We start from the raw sequence: 20,403 nt of genomic DNA, 5'->3' as shown, positions 1-20,403 counted from the left end.
AGGAAGCAACTCTTCACCACAAGGGTGCTGAGGCACTGCAACAGGTTGCCCAGAGAAGTTTTTGGAGGCTCCAAGCCCAGAATTGTTCAAAGCCAGCTTGGATGGAGCCTTGAGCAACCTAGTTCAGTAGGAGGCATCCCTGCCCATGGTAGGGGGGTTGGAACTAGATAACCTTTCAAGCCCCTTCCAACTCAAACCATTCTATGATTCTATGATAATCAGTTCCTTCAGATTATCTTTTATATGTGAGGAAATACAAACTATTTCCAGGCATTTGAGAGCATCTCTCCCTTGTCTATAGAGAAGGTGGCATTTATGCAACAGACAGTGTAGCAGTTCTGGAAAACCTCTTGAAACAATCTCCCTCTTGGTCTCCCATCTCAGGATCTCCCATCTTCAAACCCTTAGAGGAAGCCATGTGGACTATTTGTACGCACTTCACAAGACAAGGGCAACTGGTGAGTGCCGATCCCAGGGATATAGTGTTGAGTACAGCTGACATGGAGGCCATGAGCCCTGAGGGTGCTTCACAGGGATGAGGTCCCAAGTCTGAAGATCATATGTTAGGCATCAGAAGGAAATCGTAACTGTGGGGCACCCAAATAATGAAATTCTCTTCCAAGAAAGGTCTCTGAAGGGCAGGAACCAAAAGTGCTCATGGACGTCAAGGCCTGTCAAGAAGGGTACTGAAGAAAAGGCCTGGTTTGTGCTGTGGGCTGACAGAGAAGACCCAGGGTATTGTTTTCCCATTTCTTTCTCTCTTTTTGACTGCCCTTCTTGACTATGCCAGTAAAAAAACAAAACACCACTCCCTCCTGTTATTCTTTTTCTTTGTTTACTTAGCTTTTTTTTCCCTCATAGCAACTGCCTAAAGCTAAAGCCATCTGATATTTCCAAGTAACCAAGACCATTATTGACTGAAGGCACTGGCCTGGATCCTAATTGCTGCTGGTCTCATACTTCACACAAACGTTGCAACCAGCTGTAAATATCTCTGTACAGTACTCCACTCATGTCAAGCTGACCCAAGTCCCCTCGGATACAAATAAACGTTCATCAGCACACTGCCAGAGAAAATAGGTGGGCTAGGTAGGCTTTGTAAGGACAAACAACAGGAGAGGAAACAGGATAGAAATACATTTTACATCCTTTTCTGAAGTATGCAAAGAGTGAAGTAGTGCAAGGTTGAAGGAGTTGGTGGTCACCAGTATTGCCAGACCAAGAGAGGGGATGAAGAGACCTTACAGCTAAGTGGCACAAGGACAATGAGGACTTTCTGGATCACATCCCAGTGCCTGGAGAATATTTGAGAAGGAGGCTAGAGCATTTTCCTTTCTATGTTACCCTTTCAAACCTTTGTTCCAGGAATGCTGCTGTTCTGACTTTATCTGATTTCTTCATCCTATTTCCTTCTGTTCATACAAAGGGTCTGTTTCATACAAACCTTTGTTTAAGGCTAGAGAGCATCATAACTTCCAGGTAACAACACTGCATTTTGTGGGAGGCAAAACCAGTGTAAGACTCCTACTAAGAAGGAGGAGAAATCTGGGCTTTGAGCCTCTCCATGCTAGAGTCACAGAAAGGAGGAAAGGACAGCACAGCAAAGCAAGTGACAAAGTGCAAAATGTGGGGCTTTTGGTTTTAATCTACTTCACTGCTGCAACCAGAGGAATGCCAAGGGAAAAAAAATTCCTAGTGCAAGAACCAGGCTATTGCACAACAACAGAAGGGGGGGGGGGGGGAAGATAGTCACTAAAAAGATAGTCACTAAAATATCTTTTGGGGACTTTTTCCTTTGCAAGCTAAAGATGAGGGGGGAAGGGACATCTCATTTCTTCCCAGCTTCTCAGAGAGTTAGGCACTTCTAACACTCCATCATCTTTTATTGCCCTTATTCTTCAAATCCTGTCCATCCCCTCTGTGATTTCACACTGCCCTTCTGCTCTCCTCCCCATCTATCACACGCTATCTCCCTTTTCCTCTCGGTTCCTCCTCTTCTGTGATCAGCTTGTGCATTCCAGCTTCTCTCTCGATCATCCCGAAGTTAGCTGGAACATCAACATTCCTCCCATGCCTTCAGCCCTGCATCCCACGTGGCTGCCTGTGCCCTGCCAAGGGGCTCCCCTCTTGACAGCAGGACTGCAGGAGCCTAAACCTGCTGCTTTTTGAGACCAAAGAGATGGAACTTTGGCGAGGGACTTCAGCCTAGCTGGGGGAGGCAAAGAAGGCACAGTGTGAAAGTCCACCGCTACCAGGAGATGGAAATCAGTACAGCTGGTACTGTGTGTTCAGCTCTCAGCCAAAGTCCTTTTTCTCAAGGTTGTGCTGACAGACTACAAAAACAACTACTGAAAGCACAGCATGAAAGCAAATGATGGGGAACTTGTCCCAGAAGAAAGAATCCACAGAGAGAAAGGTTTAACCGGTTTTGTTTAGATGTCAAGCCCTTGGCATGGACTTTTCTGAATGGAGAATGAAAGGTGTTCATCCAATCCACACCTAACACTTTTTGATGCATGTGTGTCTTTCACCCAATCTTTCCACATAAGTGCTCTCATTAAGCATCTGTCCTTCAAGAGTGACATTCCAGAAGGACACCCCAAATCCCCCCATCTGCTCCAAGACAAGAGATTTGCCGCAAATGAAGACGTGGCAAGCAGATTTTTACCAGGATCAAATATTTGCCGTCGTTCTGGGTGGCTGCTATGCCACACTACATTCTTCCTGGCACACTAGAGTGGATAAATATTCCCAGAAAAGAAGTAGATTTCTGCCATCACAAGCAGCTGACAAACACTTCAGGCCATTGAACCCCTTGGTCTTCATTTCTTCTTGTCAAGTTGGAGGCCCTACCCTGGGTAGGACTATGCACACAGCTGGCTGCTTGTGTGATGAAAGAGTTAGAGAGTCAGATAAATAACAGTTGTTAGAAAGCTACAGACACCGAGCACGGTGAGACCTGTCTTAAGGGCTGCAGACACATGCCCTGTGCTAACTAGCCAACTCTTATGATCTCTCAAGATTTCCACTGCCATTTCATTTAATCTCTTGCTCAAGTGCCACGTCTACCAGGCAAACGAATTCCCTCTGTTCCCCTCTGCCAAGTTTCACTCCAGCATGTCAAAACCACGGCCTTACACTGCAGCATTCCTTTCCAAGTGAACTATTTCCCCCCCTCCCTCCCTCAGGTCCTGCTGATGGCAGCTCAAGGTTGTATAACTGTGAGCTCCCTCCTTGATAGTAGTGAGAACCAGGATTTCCTGGTATGGCAGAAATGGGTTTGCCTGTGTGAAGGGGGTGGGACAGGGGGAGAAGCAGCCATCGAGTGCTACAGCTCTGCGTTGTGTCTGTGCACCTTGACATCCTGCCAGGCTATAATAAGAGAGACCTGCAGGGAGCAACATATGTCAAAGTTGGTAATTTTCCTTCCTGCCTTCACTCCTCAAAACTGCCTCAACTGGATCACTGCCCACCCAGTTCCTTCTTTGGATGGCCAACAGAGCATGCACACCACAGGAGAAGCTGCCAGCTCTTCTGGAAAATGTACAGACCAAAAGATCACCTGTGAGCATGCAGCCTTGGTGTGAGCTGTTCTGCACGTCTGCAGCCTGACAATGCTGCAGTGGCTTTGGGAGGCAGCAGCAGCTGACCGCAGCACCGACCAGCTGCTTGCAATCCATTGCCTGAGGCACCTCTAAAATCATGCTCCCTGCAGCAGGGAGACTTGCAGAAGCCTCCCAAACCTCTTCTTAGTTTTAAGCTGAACTATGCTAATAATATCTCCTCTCCCCTTCCTTCCCTCAGCAATTTCCAGCTCCTCTGGACAACCCCTTCTGCTCTGCTCTGCTGAGACCCCCATCTGCAGTGCTGAGTCCCCTTCTGGAGTCCTCAGCACAGGAGAGACATGGACCTGTTGGAGCAGCTCCAGAGGAGGCCACAACAATGATCCAAGGTCTGGAACCCATCTGCTGTGGGGACAGGCTGAGAGAGTGGGGGTTGTTCATCCTGGAGAAGAGTTGGCTCTGGGAGGACCTTATTGTGGCCTTTCAGTACTCAAAGGGGGACTGCAGAAAAAATAAGGACAAATGTTTTAGCAGGACAAGGGGTGATAAATTTAAACTAAACTAGGGAGATTTAGACTAGATATCAGAACGTTTTTATGCTGAAATTGATGACGCTGGCCCAGGCTGCCCAGAGAGGTGGTAGATGCCCCATCCCTGTAAACATTCCAGTTCAGGTTGTTTGGGGCTATGAGCAACCTAGTCTAGTTGCAGATGTCCCTGCTGACTGCTGAGGGTTTGGATTAGATGATTTTTATTGTCCCTTCCTCCCAAATCATCCTGTGACTCTATGACTCCATATATGCAAAGAGCATCCTTGGACCTTTTGCAGCTGCATCATAGACAGATGCAGGAAAGGCTTGAGCACTACCTTGCACCACTTTCATCCAGGCTTCCTTACACCAAGACCACCAGTGACTTGAGCAGCTCCTTTGACAGTAGCAGGACAGACCAGGTACTCGCACCAACTAATTCAGCTGATGTACTTTTAAATGCCATGTCAAGACACGCACGGCATGAATGGTGAAGCACAAACCCACTGAGATCTAGAAGTCACTTTATGCATCTGCCTGCTTCTCAGTTGTCTCTGTGAGTGACTCAGAAAACCCTGTTTAATCAGACTCAGCTCCTGCTGTCTGTTAAGTGAGACACTACAGGGACCGGGTGTTATAACGTATTGTGTAACAAAATTGCCTTTGATTGAGTGTATTTTGTCCTGTTGCCATCACTCACAGCAACTGGAGTGAGGCTTCAGGGCTCCTTTTCTCTTTGGGGCCATAATGACTCACTGCAGTGGATGAGCAGGCTGGGATTATAGGGACTTTATAGAGACTGACCCTCTGCATCCCTCCAGCTCTGAGTCACGGGCTGGGATTATAGGGCCATGTTTAGGATTACAGACAGGCACCCTTCCAGAATCCTGCTTCTGTCCTGCCTCTGACGTTATCTTTGCTATCAGAGGCAGTCCATGTTCTTGGAGGAGGCAGGAAGGATGTAAATTCAGGGAAGCCCCGAACCTGCCAGTTGTCTGATCACAGGTACTTATCAATCAGCTTGGTCAGTGACACCCAGGCACAGAAACATGGGATGACATAAATCCTCATGACAGGAAATCTCTTCATAGCAAAACAAATGCATGTTGGTGGCTGAAGTAGATGAGTGTTTTGCAGGATGCCTGACACTTCTGCATGGGCCCTCCTGACATCAGAGATGGTGGGAACAGAGCTGATTTCCTCCCCCTGTTAGGGTTGCTTCACTCACCTCTCACAAAATCCATGACTGAGCAGTATCTGCCATTATGGAGGAACATCTGCAGTGGCCCTTAAGGTATGTATACCCAAGTTTTCTTGGGAAACACCTCCCTGGGTGCTTCAGCATGTTACCTGATGAAAGACCTGATCTGGTTTTATGGGAAAGGACACAGTTACACATAAGCATCAGCATTTGAAAAGTGACTCAGAGTCAGCTACACACTTCAATGAAATGCATTTAAAGAAAAAAAAATTAAAGAGGAAGAGCTGACATCAAAGTGAGCAACAGAGGAGTCAGAAACTGATGGATTTCACACTTGGTTGGTTGTTTCAGTTAATTACACAGAAGGAGCTGTGGGTACTAAACTGCTCCCCCCTGCTCAACAGTTAGTGAGGCCACAGGGATCAGACATTGCAAAGGATCCAGTTGCACCATACCGTTCCACATCTTGCTCAAGCTCCTCAGGTGAGTGTCTGGGTTTGGTTTCCGTGGCACTGAGCAGTCATGTGCCCAAATTTGTCAGGGACAGGCATGTTTGTGCCTGCTACCAGCCTGCTGCATTTGCCTCCCAGTGGGAGGAAGTCGGGAGGAAGCAGGGAAATGATTTGGTTTGCATTTCACCACTTCCTGCACGATCCAGGTTGCTGGGCACATCCCATGTCTCCTCAGCCCCTCTCTCCTGGGCCCAGGGTGATGGGAAGTGGGAGGGAGTGTTTACACGGCTCGCTGGCCGCTCTGTAGTCGCTATAGCAACCCCCCAGGGTCAGTTTATAGTAGGAGAGGAAGTTCAGCTTTCAGGGAGTTCAGCTTTCCAACAGCAGCATCGAGCATAGCTAAAAAACAAAAGGCCAGGCGGTGGGAGGAAACACATTTAAAGCAGCTTCCGATGTGCAAAACCACCCAAGTTTTCTCAGTCACTACGAGATGCTGCACTCTTTTGCCCTTGGACAAAGGGAAAGCAGCTCTGCAAAGAGGGACCCAGCAGTTCTGGAGGACAACAAGCTGACCATGAACCAGCAATGGCCAAGCAGGCAAATAGTATCCCACTCTACTCTGCCCTACTAAGGCTGTATCTGGATTGCTGTGTTCCAACTCTGGGCTCCCCGGTTCAAGAGAGACAGGGAACTACTGGAGAGAGTCTGTGAAGGTGCTGAGGGCCTGGAGCATCTCTCTAATGAGGAAAGTGTGAGAGACCTGGGGCTGTTTAGTCTGGAAAAGATGCTGATCAATAGCTAAAGGGTGGAGGGCAAGAGGGTGGGGCCAGACTCTTTTCAGTGGTGCCCAGCGCCAGGACAAGCAGACCCCAAGGAGGAGAGGCACTGCGCAGGAGAAGGAAGGACCACAGATAGGAAGGAGTGTGCCATAGCTGAGGCCTCCAAAACAGTGATGAAAGGAGGGGTAAGGTGATGAAAATGAGTGTGGGTGCTTCAGGGGAGGCAGCTGTGAAGGCTGTGGAAATGAGAAAGGTAGCTTTGTGAGGTGAAAGAATTCATCTGGCCATATGAAGATGTCAGATCCACTTAAACAGATATACTGAAGGTGCAATTCACCTCATCTCGAAGCAGAGGTCAGGTACATTGAGTTCATTCTGAAAAGGAGAGCTGTGGCAATGATGTCGGAAGAAGACATCCTCGCATGTAGGTCATATTTGAGTGAGTGAATCCTTTATACATAATAATCCTCTGCTCTTGGGTGGTAAATGGAAGGGCAGAGTTTTGAGCTGAGGCCTGTGTGTATGTTTGAGGGTGATCTCCTGGGAGACCTTCCTCAGGCATGGGTGTTGCCCAAGGAAACATGAGTAGGCTTCACTCGTGAAGTCATCAACAGGGAGGATTTTCCCAAGGAGGATCCACAGGTGGGTTTCCCTTTTGCTGGGAACACCCATCTTGCAGGTTTAACCCCACAAGTTTTGAGTAGAGGATGCATATAGGACCAGCAAGCAAATACTTGTTCAGGAATTGTTCAGGAATGACAAGTGAGCCTGCAGAGTTCACCAAAACAGTTGGTAGCACATCCTATGGCTGGCAAGGACCCTCACCTTGCCACTGGCCATGGCACAGCAGATGCCCTCAGGATTGCTGTGTGACCCTGGCAAGCAGGTTTTGGCACCTCTTCAACAGGCTGTGGTTCAGGTCCTGGCTTCAGAAGCCCTTCTGCCACTTTTCTCTTCTTCCTGCTATGTGTGTGATGAGTCAAAGCAGCTCCTGATGTTCTCAGTGTCACTGAAGTCCCACACAGCATGCTGCTAGCCCTGATAACAGGACAGAACCGCTTGATCTCCTTACAGTGATTAACAATGGCCCTTCAGATAGTTTAATGTCACTAGGAGTCTTCCCACAGGTTCAGTTCATGCCCTAGAGCAGAGAAATGTTCTTCCCACTCCTTTTCTTCTGTTGGTGAGTGAAGGAAGACCTCAGTCCTCTGACCTGGGTTTCATCAGGTCCCTGCTTCAGTCTCACTGTACAGCCCACGTGCAGGACATAGGGATGCTGCAATATCAGCTGAACCAGGTCACCTAATATGGAAAAAGAAGAAGGACACTCAGGTGACTGAGACACCAGCAATGCACGCTAGTGATGGCTCAAAACCTTGGCATGGCTCTTTGGGAAGATTACTTGGGGGTGGGTGGGACAGGGAAGTGGAGGAACAGTCATCAACATTTCTCTGTTAATACTGTATGAAGGAAAATACCCTGAAATAACATGGTTGGGGTTGGCAGCAGTCGTGAGGTGTCTGCCACAGAGGCAAATGTTGATGTGAAGCCCCCAAATCTGGACAGAAATTTAACCCAGCTCTCCAAAAGCTGAATAAAGGTGTAAAACCATGAGCTTTGGTACCAGATGATCATCTGCTTTGAGGTGTGTGTAACAACACAGTATGTACTGTTTGTATGTATTAATAGATTTAATGGTCAGATAAGAGGGAAGGATGGTATGAAAAAGTCCTGCTTTGAAACAAGAAATGTTGTAAAGCAGGCATCTTCATCTTTGTTGCTATTGCTGCTTTGTGTGAACACTTAGACCATAAGTGGCCATCACAGAAAGTTAAAATAACTAGGGAGGAAAAAATAGGAAGGATGTTATTTAACATTATGAATGCTTCTTTATCCTCACCTGTGCAGGGGTGTTGCCACTGCACCCACCTCAGAGGATGTTTACTGAAACAGGAAGAAAACATCACAGGGAAAGATGACAAAAACGGTATTGAGAGGCTAGAGAAATATTTCCTTGTGCTGTCTCATTACTTCTTCTGAGGACCAACCACGCCAGGTGGATTTTGTCACCTCACAGGGTTAAACCAACCCAAGGTACTTAGGGCTCAGCACAGAGCCTGGCATGTTTTCCCGATAGCCCTCAGGTATCATAATACAATGCTAGTCACTGCACTATGGTTGGGAAGAAGGTCTCTCTCCAGGCAGCTTAACCCTTACTTGTTTCCTGTGAAGTGTTTTACCTTGGGTCAAAAGCCCTGGGTCTGCAACACTGCTGCCTTGATCCAGCGTGACATTTCTGCCCTCCCAAAAGCATCTATAGGGAATACAATGCCCACACTTCGCCCGTGTCACAGTGTCCCTTCATTCTGAAAGCCCTGGCAGGGGGTGGGGGGCACATTTCTTTCTTTCTGTGAGCTGCTGCTGCTGCTGTCTGGGGGGACACAAACATCTCAGGCAACCCAGTCTGAGCCAACTTTTGTAACGCAATGCACCCGCCTGACGAGTCAGATCTTCTGAAAGGCTGGGAGGCCAGCCACCAGCACTCTGGTGGGGGCAGGCAGAGGATGAAGCCTTGTGAAAGCGCAGCATCCTTAGCTTGTTCAGCGTAGTGTGAAAGGCAGAGCCTCAAAATAAGGCATGTTTGAGACTCCAAGCAGGAGACAGAGAGAATATGTATTTAACATCTTTGATGCAGGTGTTCAGGCACTGCTTCCTCCTGATGACAGGGACTGGTGTTTTGTCTTCTGTTCAACACACCATCAAGAGAATTGGAGTCACGGACCATGACAGATAAATATCTGGACTGCAACATCACCTACACTGATAACTAAAATTTCCTGCTCAGTCAAGCCTTCTTTTGACAAAATGCCTGACATGCAGAAAGGTTTTCTTGTGCCGTATGTATGATGGATTCAAAATGTTCTTATCTGCAAAAAGGACTTTTTGTTCATCCTCTACACCACTCTGGGGGCTCCAAGTGGTGCCTGGTTCATCCTGCCCCTTGAAACAACCATGTTTCCACTAAGGTGGATAGCAGTAAGGGTTATCCTATATACATCTCTTACAGTCAGAGCAGAAGGGATGCTTTAGCTTTTGCTTCATTTTGCAACTTTTTTTCAAGTCCTTCTCTTTACACTAGGCTTAGCCTGGCTCCCAAATAGCCTGCATCACTTCCCTTTGTGTTTGGGGACAGTTACACTTTCTCACTCTTGGCACACTTGGGGGGGTATTTAAGTTTCCAGCTTTCTGCAGGGAAGAAGTTTAAAGATTACAAGATGTCCCTGGGGAAACTGCACCTCTTTTCAAATGGGAGGTGGCATCAGTATTCATAGGAGGCAGGGCAACCCTTACTAAAAGAGAAAAATCCACTACATTTTTGTTCCTCCCTCTTGAAGGTGTCTCTTTACCAGCACTCAACAGCTGTTAACTGGGATAATCGCCTGTTATCCTCATGTCGCTAATTCAAATGCTAATGGCTCTCAGTGCATGAGAGGTAATTTCAGCCCTCCAGCACTAGAGGTTCATACTACATGAGGAGGATGATGAAGTAATTAAGTTTCCTTCTGGGATCCTAAAAACATTGGAAAGAAATGCTTCCAGATGAACTGACAGAAAGGAGATCTGAGCAAAGAGGAGGCTGGCAGGAAGGATTTGAATGTTTCAGTGCCTCTGAAGGGGTCTGTCCCCACAGTGGTGTGGTGGATAAGACTGAAGGATGGGATTCTATCCAGAGGGGCCTAGACAGCCTGCAGAGGTGGGATGAGGAGAATTTAATGAGGTTCAATAAGGCAAAGTGCAAGGTTCTGCACCTAAGTTGAGGCAATCCTCAACATCAATACAGGCTGGGGAATGATGAAATTGAGAGCAGCCCTGAAGAAAAGGACTTGGGGGTACTGGTGGACAAGAAGCTGGATATGAGGCAGAAATGCACGCTTGCAGCCTAGAAGGTAAATTGCATCCTGGGCTGCATCAAAAGAAGTGTGGCAGCGGGTCATGGGAGATGATTTTGCCACGCTGCTCTGGTGAGACCTCTCCTGGAGTACTGTGTCCAGCTATGGAGTCCTCAACACAAGAGAGACACGGCCCTGATGGAGCAGGTCCCAAGAAGGGCCATGAAGGTGACCAGAGGGCTGAAGCACCTCTCTTAGGAAGACAGATTTAAAGAATTGGGGCTCTTCAGCCAGGAGAAGAGAAGGCTCTGAGGAGGCCTTATAGCTACATTTCAAGATCTGAAAGGGATCTACAGGAAGGCTGGGGGAAGACTCTTTAGAAGGACTTTATAGCAATAGGACAAGGACAATGTTTTTAAACTGGAGCAGGGTAGATTTAGGTTGGACATAAGGAAGAAGTTCTTTACAATGAGAGTGGCAAACTACTGGAACAGATTTCCCAGGGTGTGGTGGAGGCTCCATCCCCGGACACATCCTAGATCAGACTTCATGTGGCCCTCGGCCACATGGTTGGAGGTATCCCTGCTCACTGCAGGGGGATTGGACAAGGTGACTTCTGAGGGTCTCTTCCAGCCTGATTCAATCTGTGAACCTGACATGAGGCTCAGTAACCCTCCAGCCATGCAAGGCAAAGTGCTAAGCTGCTGGTGCCTCACAGGGCAAACCCTCTGGCTGTCCTTGCCTTAGTGACAGGAAACAGACTGCAGAAGGCAGCAGCAAATCCTTTAAAATGAACACCACTTGATGGAGCAAAACTTGCAACTAGGTCCACATTTGTGTATGTATTTCTCTGTGTACAAAATGCAGCTCAAGGCCTTCATTTATATTTGACACATATAATTTCTGGTGATAATCACAAATTATAGCATCATAGACTGATTAGAGTTGGAAGGGACCTTTCAAGATCATCTAGTCCAACCCCACTACAGTCAGCAGGGATGTCTTCAACTACAGCAGGTTACTAACAGCCCCAGACAAGCTGACCTGAAATGTTTGCAAGGATGGGGTCATCTACCACATCTCTGGGCAACCTGGGCCACTGTTTTACCACCCTCAGTGCAAAAAACGTCTTCCTTATATCTAGTCAGAATCTCCCTCTTTTAGTTTAAAAGCTTCCTCAGAAAGAAGCACATTTAGCCTGGCTTGATAAAGAAATGAGGCCCACTCAGCCATTTCATGCCTGCATAGCACAGGACACAAACACAAGTATAAGGCTTGCTGTGCAAGATTCTTCTCTCCCAGTCGCCTCTGAACTTGAGGCCATTTCCCACGCAGACTAAATTCTGCAGGGAGTTAGTGCCCTCAGATCCATGAAGTCCACAGGAAGAAGGACAAACAGAGCAGAACTATGATGACTCCTCATAGAGGAAGGCAACAGTGGGAGCTCAGTCCATGTTTGATATTTAACAGTCTATATGAGAGTGGCATCAAACGACTGGTGCCCACCCAGGCTGCTCACAGGACCTCCAGTTGAAAGATGATTGTGCATTTACCCATTCCCAGCCAGGATTACCTGGAGAGCTGGCTGCCTACAGCCACAAAGAACTGTCAGCACTTTACACTACAAACCCTCTCAGCCTGAGCTGGAGAGAAAAAAATTTCTGTGCTGTGGGGCAGACACCCAAAAAATCATTCCTGTGTCAAAGGCAGGAGGGAAAAGGGGAAAAAAATGTCAGGGAGGTTTGATTCATAAAGGAAAATGAGCTGCAAGATAGTGTGCCTGGACTGGCTAAGCTGAAGTGGGTGCAAGAAAAGCAGGTGAGTGCCAAGGAGCACCAGAAGAACCCAGGCAGTGGGGAGAGAAAGGCATCAGCCTGCTCAGAGGCAGTGAGAGGCATGGAATGTGCATGTTAAGTAGGAGTGCTGGGATGACATTTAAAAAGGGGAAAAATTAGGCCAAGCAGCAGGAAAAGCTTCCTGACAGTGAGATGCACGCACTGGATCCATCCTGCGGGAACAGCCCTGGAAGCCTCATCACTTGGCATGCAAGGACTGAGTTGGAGGAGAGCTGCAAGTTCTGGAAAAGCCTTATCCTATGCTCACTGAAAGTCAACAGCAAGACTTGGATTAATTACAGGAGGCTTGGCTCCAAGATGAACTCCACAGCCAGGAATGAGCCTGCTGAGATGAGAGGAACTCCCAGTAGGTGACTTGTGGTGGTGTGTCTCTGACATAAGCACCCCCTTGCCCCAGGAGCTGGGGAACAAATAGGTGAGCACAAAATAGGTGGGGAAATAAAAATAATCCCTTCTCCTTTAAGGCAATGTTATCTGTCAGTGAGGAGCTGCTCTGTCCTGGCCAAAGCACAGGCAGGGCTCAGGCTTCTTTTAGTCAGGGCCCCTGGAAAGGGCAGCTGCCAAAAGAAAAGGGAAAAAACAAAAGGGAATTTTGCTATAGTCAGGGGAAGGACATGGGTGCATGGAGAGAGAAATGAGGGAGACAGCAATGGAGTGTGCATGGGAGAGAGAGGGGATGGATGCACCGACTCTTTGGATATGCAGCCCATCAAGACCAGGGCCAAGGGAAGGAGGCTGGAGGCAAAAGCCAATGCAGAGAAGCTCCAATGATGATGCCGTTTCCCTCCTATCAAGGAGTTGTCCCAGGTGCAGCCTCTCCATTGTGGCACACAGAGAGCTACAGTGCAAAGACCCAGAGCTATGGGCCAAGCTCATGGGTACCCTGCTGTGACCTCATCATAGGATCAATAAGGTTGGAAGAGACCTCAAAGAGCATCAAGTCCAACCTGTCACCCAAGACCCCATGACTAGACCATGGCGCCAAGTGCCACGTCCAATCCCCTCTTGAGCACCTCCAGGGATGGTGACTCCACCACCTCCCTGGGCAGCTCATTCCAATGGTGAACGACTCTCTCTGTGAAGAACTTTCTCCTCACTTTGAGCCTAAACTTCCCCTGGTGCAGCTTGAGACTATGTCCCCTTGTTCTGGTGCTGGTTGCCTGAGAGAAGAGACCAACTCTTCCTGGCTACAACCTCCCTTCAGGTAGTTGTAGACAGCAATAAGGTCTCCCCTGAGCCTCCTCTTCTCCAGGCTAAACAATCCCAGATCCATCAGCCTCTCCTCCCACCTATTCCTGTGGCCTCTTTGGAAGCTGGCATCAGGTTGTTACCTCCACAGCATGAAACTGAATTGCTGGAACATGTTGAAAGAAGAGCAACAAGAAGGGTCTGGGGCACAAGTCTTATGAGGGGTGGCTGAGGGAATTGGGATTGTTTAGCCTGAAGAAAAGGAAGATCTGGGAAGACCTTTTTCTGCTCTACAACTCTCTGAAAGGAGGTTGGAACAAGGTGGGAGTCAATCTCTTCTCCCAGGTAACAAGCAATAGGACAAGAGAGAACAGCTTCCAGTTGCACCAGGGAAGGCTTAGGTTGGACATTAACAATTTCTTCTCTAAAAGGGCTGTCAAGCCCTGGAAAAAGCTGCCCAAGGAAGTGGTGGAGTTCCCATCCTTGGAGGGATTTAAAAGCCCTGTAGATGTGGTACTGAGGGATGGTTTAGTGGTAATCTGGCAGTGGTGGGTTGGCAGCTAGACTTGATGATCTTCCAACCAAAACTCTCTCTTCCAACCAAAACTTTTATACAGTTCTAAGATGAATTGAATTTCAGCCTCTGATCCCATGTGGGTTCTTTCCACCCTCAACAAAAGCATCTGTGCACCAAGGCTAGCCACACATTCACACAGGAGATAGCCAAGCTTTGCTGGTTTAACAAAACCAAAACAACAACTCTGTGTTGAGATAAAGAGTTGAGATAAAATGAGTTTAATATAAATGAGACAATATAATGTGCAATTATCTTAGCCAATTGCAGAAAGAGTGTAGCAAAATGCAGACAGCAGTAGTAGAAGGCAGTAAACTAAACTGCAAGTGAGCTACCTCTGCATCCCTCCCCTTCCCACTGCCATCCCAGCAGAAGAGAGCAACACCCCCCAAACCCAGAAACCAAAAGCAGTAACTGGAACAAGAAACCTCTTGTGTTACAATCTGAACTTCAAGCCCCGTGATTCTTTGCTCCAGCCAGCACTTTCATTTTGAAGCTGGCATGACTGCTGAATGGTTTTGAGTAACAGCAGCAGATTTCAACTTAACCCACGACACAAGCAGAGGCAGTTAAAGCCATAAGTGGGCTGTGCACACACAGCAGCCTTGGAAGTGCTTGGTGCATGTGCCATCTCTGATTTTCCACTGTATTTCTTTATTTGGCTGCATTCTGCCATCTCCATTCCCTGGCAGGGCAGGAAATGACAGCCGACAGAAATGGAGCTAAAGTAGAAAGCCTTTTTTAAGAGCAAGCTACAGTATTTTGCACCTATTTCCAGATCAGGCATTCAAAATCCAGAGAATTCAGAGCTGAAGTTATGCTTTAAATAAATTCAAACCTGTTGAAGTGTAAATTCAAACCTGCATTGAAGCATGCAAATAGCCTTAATTCTGCCCTGCAGTGACATGTAACCATAGGACTGTGATTAAAATGGTTTAGTACTTGTGCTCCTAGGCCCTGATAAAGTACAATATTTCTTTATATCCTTTTGCCTTGCTTCTCCCCCAACTAAGCTGTGCCCCAGATATCACCACTAGCACAAATTTTGCTGCCTACCAGGAAAAACAAAAGATAGAGCTATAGCTATGGATATGGATCTCACAATACTTTCATGTCTGCAATGGGAACCCCAAGCTGAGCCTTGCCCTGGAAGTACCCTCCCAGCTGCCTCGAATCCACAACCACCCTTGCCCACGTCTCTGGAGAGCTCAGCTTAAGTGTTCACCAAGTGAGCTTTTCCTCCCGCTGAGGAGAAGGGAAGGGCTTTCCTCACACCTTTTATGCCGCTGTGACCAACACTTGTATCTATTTTACAAGCCCATTAAAACCTTGGGTTTAAAGCGCAGAGGAAATAAAAGTGAAACAAAGAAAAATCATCTGGATAAACAATTATGGCTTTTTGTCAAGGACCCAGAAGCTAATGGAGTCCAGATCTGTTCCATATTCACATTTACATGCAAAGTTGTAGTTACTGAGCTGGAAAAAGGCACGTTAGCCTCAAGAGTCAGTTCTACCCTCAGCTACTCCATGGAGGTCTCCCTCAGCTACTCCATGGAGGTCTCCCTCAGCTACTCCATGGAGGGCTCCCAAGGTAAAAGAGGGCAAAGTTTGGCCCCGAATACTTGCAAATTTTTTGGCCTAGATGCCCATGAAAAGTGTCTGCCCTATGCTTCAGTCCGGTCTGAAACGACTCTCTAGGATTTGTATTTACTTAACAGTGTGGGTGGCCTGAATTGTCAGGATAAGTTTAAATATTTGGCACTAAATCACAGCTGTCCACTTATTTGCACTTTTGCTGCCAGGCAGCAGGAACACCCCTGGAATTAGTCAGCATCAGACACATTAATGAGCTAACAAACATATTAAAGTTTACAGTTTAGCCTTCTTTTGTTCACATAAATACACACCCCTTCTCCACTTCTTTCCCAGAACAGCATATCTCTTCAAACAAGTTGATGTTCTAAACTTTATTTGTCCTTTGGTAGTAAGCTTGCAAAGTTTCCTGCTCCATGTAAAAGCATCTTGTCCCCACCAGGCTTTCTGTGCATAATACATAAACCTAAAGAATCACAGAATCACTTCCCTTGGAAAAGACCTTGAAGATTATCCAGTCCAACCATTATCTCACTCTACCAAGTCTGGGGCTAAACTATGTCCCTCAGTACCACATCTCTGCAGCTTTGAAATACCACCAAGGATGGGGATTCAATCACCCCCCTTGGGAAGCCTATTCCAGTGTTTAAGAACCCTGTAAATGAAGAAATTTCTTCTAATAAATATCCCATCTAAACCCCACCCCCTTGGTGCAACCTGAGGCCATTTCCTCTTGTTCTGTCATTTCCCCACTGCCCACCTCACTACAACCTCCTTTTAGGCAGCTGTAGAGAATAAGAAGGTCTCCCCCTCAGCCACCTTCTCTCCAGGCTAAAAAAACTGCAGTTCCCTTAGCTGCTCCTCAGAACATTTGTTCTCCAGCCCCTATACCAGCTTCATTGCCCTTCTCTGGACACACTCCAGGACCTCAATGTCCTCCTTGTAGTGAGGGGCCCAAAACCAAAGATGGTACTCAATGTGTGGCCTCACCAGTGCTGAATACAGGGGGACAATTAATGCACAGACCTGCTGCTCACACTGTTGCTGATCCAAGCCAGGATGCTGTTGGCCTTCTTGACCACCTGGGCACACACTGTCTCATACCCAGCCAAGGCAGAGTCATTGTGCAAGGGCAAACAGTCCAGCTTCAAAGAAGTTCCTCTTCCTAAGCCAAAAGCCATCCTCTGGATGTGAACATCCCAAGTAAATATGGAACCAATAACAACCACAAGTGAAGACCTTTGCATATGAAAATATTCATGAAGTCCAGGCTACAAGTCACATCGGCTGGAGGCAAATGCATTGCACCTTTGCTGTGCAGTAAGCAGGCAAATGGCAGTGCAGAAGGAAGGGTAATTTTGTTCTCTGTGTTAACACTCCCACGTCTCATCGTCGCACTTCACCACCAGTAACCTTTCAGACATCACAGGCAGGGCAGAGGCCATTATTTAAGGACTCATTGACAAACTGCTTCTGGTATGGGAGGACCACAGTGATTCTGCAATGACTTCAATGCCTAAAGGATGCTCATTGCAAATCCCAATTGTTTTTATTAAAGATGACACTAGAGGCTGTGCAAGGGTAACGCTCTAGAATGGCCATTTGTGTGTGTGTGTGCAAAGAAAATGGGTTTTCATCCAAAAGAAAGAAAAAAGAGGGGGTCTTACTTGCTGACATGGAAGTCTCTTGTGGGCATACACCACTTTTGTAATTAAATTTTCATCTGGAAGATTTTTCAGGTCGAAAAAGGAAATTTCTGGTCAAAACCCATAGCAGGGAGGAACACACAGGAAACACATCACAGCCAAGCCTCTCACATCTCAAGCACTTGGCTTAATGACGGAGGCAACATCTCGGCTGACATATGGCTGCTCCTCACCTGGTCTTGCTCAGTTTTTGGCTGTACTCCTCCAGCACTGTTTCCCAGTTCTCCCTCTGGCCCTTCCCAGGAGCAGAAGGCTGATGTGCTGGAAAGCAGCTCTACAGAGAAGGAGGCAGGAGTGCTGGTGGACAAGCTCACCATGAGCCAGCAATGTGCTCCTGTGGCCAAAAAGGCTGATGGTGTCTTGAGGTGAATTAAGAAGAGCATGGCCAGTAAGTCCTCCACCTCTACTCTGCCCTACTGAGGCCACATCTGGAGTACTGTTTCCAGCTACAGAATGACAGAATCACAATGTCAGGGGTTGGAAGGGATCCAGACATCATTGAGTCCAACTCCCCCACCAAAGCAGGATCTCCTACAGCAGGCTGCAAAGGAACAGCTCCAGGTGGGTTTTGAAAGTTTTCAGAGAAGGAGACTCCACAACCTTTCTGTGCAGCCCTTTTCCAGTGCTCTTACACCCTCACCTGTAAAGTGTGTCCTCATGTTGAGGTGGAACCTCCTGTGTTCTAGCTTGTACCCCTTGTTCCTCATCCTGTCAGTGGGTACAACTGAAAAGAGACCATCACCTCCTTCTTGATACCTACCCCTCAGATACTTATAGACATTGAGAAGATCCCCTCTCAGCATTCCCCTCTCAAGGCTGAATAGCCCCAGGTATTTCAGTTTCTCTTCATAGGAGAGATGTTCAGGTTTCACAATCATCTTTGTAGTTCTGGAATCCTGAATATAAGAAGGAGAGGGAACTACTGGAAGGAGTCCAGCAGAGGCTACAAAAATGCACAGGGGACTGGAGCATCTCTCTGAGGAGGAAAGTCTGAGGAAGCTAGGGCTATTTAGCCTGGAGAAGAGCAGAACAAGAGGGGACCTGCTCATTGCCTATCAATATCTGGAGGTCATAACACGAGAGAGTGAGGTCAGCAACAGGACAAAGGGCAAGGGACACAAACCCAGGACTCTTCACCTAAGCATGAAGAAAAACCTTGCTGTGAGGGTGTGGGAGCAATGAACAGGAGAGGCTGTAGAGTCTCCTGTTCTGGAGAGATTCCAAACTTGCCTGGACATTTTGATCCTGGGCAATGATGTGGGTGGCCCTGCTTTAGCGGGGTGGGGTGGGACTAGATGATGTTCAGAGGTCCCTTCCAGCCTTCACCATGCTGGGATTCTGTTATCTGCCCACTTTGCAAGTGTATTTGCCAGAAAGCATCCCAGAGTGGGTGATTGCTTCCAGCCAGAGGAGCAATCCCTCCAGTAGCAGCCACTCTCACCCACACAACAGGATCTGGGAGAGGATGTCTGGCCATATCTACCTTCCCTTCCACGCACAGGAAAGCATTATATCAGTAGAAAGCACCTTGAGTAAGGATGTAAATGTATCCCACCCCCCAGGTGGCTGCATGTCTTTATCTGCAGCAGTACAAGCAATGGAGAGAATAGTGATGGATCCTGATTTGTCACATCTCAGCTCCTTTTTGCCACCATAATGACCCACCAGAGCTGCAAATCTGGTTTAGCAGACAGTTTGTGACACTCTTGTGTCCCCAGAGTGGTACAGAGTAGCTCAAAGGGGTTGGTGAGCCCCTTCATGAAGTCCTCTGCATTGCATACCTCAGCCAAGCTGTTGCAACACAGATGGGGACCGAGTCTCATTCTCTCTTCACCTTCAGGAGGGTAATTCAGAAGTGGTTCAGCTTGGCTACAGCAGCGCAGTGAGTCTGAAACACTCTTAGGAGGGATCAAAAGTCTGCCTCTCCCCACTGCCAGCCATACCAGATTCCTCAAAGAAAAGCAGAACAGTCAAGCACAGATCCAAAGCCTCACCAGGATGTAACAAAGCCTTGTTTTTCCCACTGCTTGCAGAACCGACCCAACCTCCTCAAATGTTCCCAGCATAGTTGAATCGTGAGTCAGAGACCACAGTGGAGATACTTGCCTAGCTTCACAAAGTTTAAGTACCTCCTGCCAAATAGTAATTGCTGATTTTTTGCTCTGTCACTCAGGAGTCCTGTTTCCACCACCCTAACCATGCAAAATAGACCTGATTCATTCAGGAAATGAGGATTTGGTTTTTTTCCTCAGATGCTTACCTGTAGCATCTCCACCTTTTTATGGTCCCTTTCAATGCAGAGTGCTGTTAACAACCAGGGTGGGGACTTGCAGGTAGTGAAAGCTCATGTATCTGTACCCACAATGGAAGCAATGAAGACAGAGGATGGAAAGAACAGTAGCAATAATGAAAAGCCAGGCCAGGAAAAACTTCATTACTACAGGCAAGGTCAAACATTTGAAAGAAATAAAGACCAAGATTTCCACAGACTGGGCTAGCCCTTCACATCCTAAGATTCAGAGTTGATGTCTGTGATGGACCATCCTACCCTTCACTGGGCCACCACTGATGCAGTAAACCTTGGCAAAAGGGAGCAGCCAGGAGCAGGAAGCATCAGCCACATAATTCATCACAGCTAAAGCCACTGCCTGTCATGAGCTTGCATTCAAAGGGCAAAAGAAGTTCTGACTGCTCTTCCTTCTGCAGCAGCAACGGGGCTGCAGCACTGAGCAGGGCTCCAGTTTCTCCTCTCCATCATCCAAACAATTCACACAGTCATGAATGGTAGAAATTTTTTTCCTCTTAACTAGCATTTTCCCACCTCTTCTTCTTCTGTTGAAAGCCAAGATTCTCACATGATCTCAGCACTCTGCCAGAGACACACGAGGGCTTCAAGGAACTCCCCAAGTATTGGAGTGCAAGGCTTGAGCTGCAGTGAGGAAGGCTGGCAGCATTGCTGTGCACCTCTGTGCTCCAGGTGTTGCTTGAGCTGTGGAGCCATGTCAGGAGGACTGTGATGGGTTTAAGAGCCATAGGGAAGAAAAGTCCTCCAGGGACTAGATAGCCCAGGA

General features: G+C 47.5%; 1 long non-coding RNA gene across 1 annotated transcript; it reads right to left on the bottom strand.

Moving 5' to 3' along the window:
- Nucleotides 1-5,586: 5,586 nt before the first annotated feature.
- LOC137453593 (uncharacterized) lies at nt 5,587-19,657 on the bottom strand. The gene is made up of 3 exons (XR_010990416.1): nt 19,593-19,657; nt 19,114-19,282; nt 5,587-7,827 (listed from the first exon to the last, which is right to left on the bottom strand). It is a non-coding gene; the product is annotated as an uncharacterized lncRNA (long non-coding RNA).
- Nucleotides 19,658-20,403: the final 746 nt, after the last annotated feature.

This window comes from Melanerpes formicivorus, unplaced genomic scaffold (genome assembly GCF_026170545.1).
Source record: "Melanerpes formicivorus ecotype bairdi unplaced genomic scaffold, bMelFor1.0.p_v2 SCAF_69, whole genome shotgun sequence".
Lineage (NCBI taxonomy): Eukaryota > Metazoa > Chordata > Aves > Piciformes > Picidae > Melanerpes > Melanerpes formicivorus.
The sequence above is the reverse complement of the archived record's forward strand: the minus strand, read 5'-3'. Positions and strand labels throughout refer to the sequence as shown.